This window comes from Chrysochloris asiatica, unplaced genomic scaffold, assembly GCF_000296735.1.
Source record: "Chrysochloris asiatica unplaced genomic scaffold, ChrAsi1.0 scaffold00394, whole genome shotgun sequence".
Classification (NCBI taxonomy): Eukaryota; Metazoa; Chordata; class Mammalia; order Afrosoricida; family Chrysochloridae; genus Chrysochloris; species Chrysochloris asiatica.
The window spans coordinates 1012890-1014532 of NW_006408912.1; the positions used below are offsets into that span (position 1 = coordinate 1012890).

The window sequence follows — 1643 nt, forward strand, 5'->3', positions numbered from 1 at the left end:
GGTTTCGGGTTTTCCGGACGTCTGTGTCGGTAGTCGAAGTTGCGGTGGTACCGACGCTGAGGTGGCTGCTGACTTGGGTCTCATCTTGATTTTCCTTATCCTCTCCATTGCCGTCCTCTCTAGGCTGTCTTTCGTGAGGAGGCCCCCTACAAAATCGAGATCTATAACCCCGATACATCCTCTGTCTCACTGATCTGCCTTGTTCTCCTGCACCCTGGTTGTCAGCACCCTCCATCATCTCTCCCTGCACAGGAGTTTTGGAATGCTGTGGTCGACGCCCATAGGGCCTCCGCAGGTAGTAAGGTGGGAACTCTCACTTGCTGTAGGGCAGGCGCTGTTGGGTCTGGTCTTTTAGGAGCACGCTCTGATCCCTGGTTATTTCCCCCACTCTTACTATTCTGGAAATTTTGCTGGTAACTGCGTAGAGGACCCCTACGACGTGGGTAACGTCTATAATGGTTAGGTTCTGCTATGTATTTACTGCCATACACTGGAACTCCACCAGGGCCTGTAACGTTTGCTGCCTCCGCACCCTTGTCTCCTTCAACATCAGACTGCAGTTTCTCAATCTCCTACACTGGGAAGGTGCTTCCTGGGTTATTCTTCTTTATGGCAGTCTGGTGTACAAATACATCTTCCTTGGTGTCATTCCTGTTGATGAAACCATATCCGTTCCTTACATTGAATCATTTTGCTGCTCCCAAAACCTTTGTTGCGATGTCCCCGCCGGCTGGCGCCACCGATGTGAGGCAGCCCTGGCCGCCCCTGCCTGCCTGTGGTGGTGCCAGGCTTGGTGTCTGCAGTGCTGAGGGTGGGGGACGGCGCGGGGGACAGCGGGCGGCTGCTAGGTCTCGGCCTTGCTGCTCCTGGTTGCGGTAACGGTGACTGGGACCGGCTTATATTAACTTTTTTGAGGCTACCTGCACTTTTTCCCTCATTTAAACAGTCTATTTTATCTCTAAATCTACTAAATTTCCTTGGTATTTGGAAGTTCTATCCCCTCGTTTTGCTTTGTAGTCAACTTCATTATAAACTGATATATCTGGGTCACTATTTTCAGTCTTGTAGGTTTGTTTTACTTTAAATACTTCTATATCTGGAGTCCTGGTGAGGAACTATAGGATCAGCACTGGACTGTTAACTACAAGGTCGGCAGTTCAAACCAACCAGCTGTTCCTTGGAACTCCTATGCATGTTCACTAAGAGTCAGAACGGACTCAATAGCACTTGATAACATCTGTTTTGAGTTCTGAGTGGTGTTGTCATGCATGTTAATCTCAGATTGTTGTCTGCTGTTGGTGCTCAGTCCAAAGAAACCCTTTAGTATTTTTTCCAAAGTCAGGTCTGGTTAGTACAAATTCCTTTCATTTCGGTTTATCTGGAAATGTTCTAATTTCACCATCATATTTAAGGGACATTTTTGTGGTTATATGATTCTTGGTTGGCAATGTTTTTCTTTCAAAATTGTCTTCTTGACTGCATAGTGTCTACCGAGAAATCAGAGCTTCTCCTTTATAGGTAGTTTTTCAATTTTTCCAAGCTGTTCTTAGGATTTGTTTCTTGTCTTTGTCTTTGAAAAGTTTAATTATGATATGATATATCTTAGTGCTTTTCTTTTGGGATCCATCCTGTTTACGATTATT

General features: G+C 45.9%; 1 pseudogene; it reads right to left on the reverse strand.

Moving 5' to 3' along the window:
* Nucleotides 1-2: 2 nt before the first annotated feature.
* The window catches only part of LOC102814691, a 35301-nt pseudogene continuing 33660 nt past the window's right edge, over nucleotides 3-1643 (reverse strand).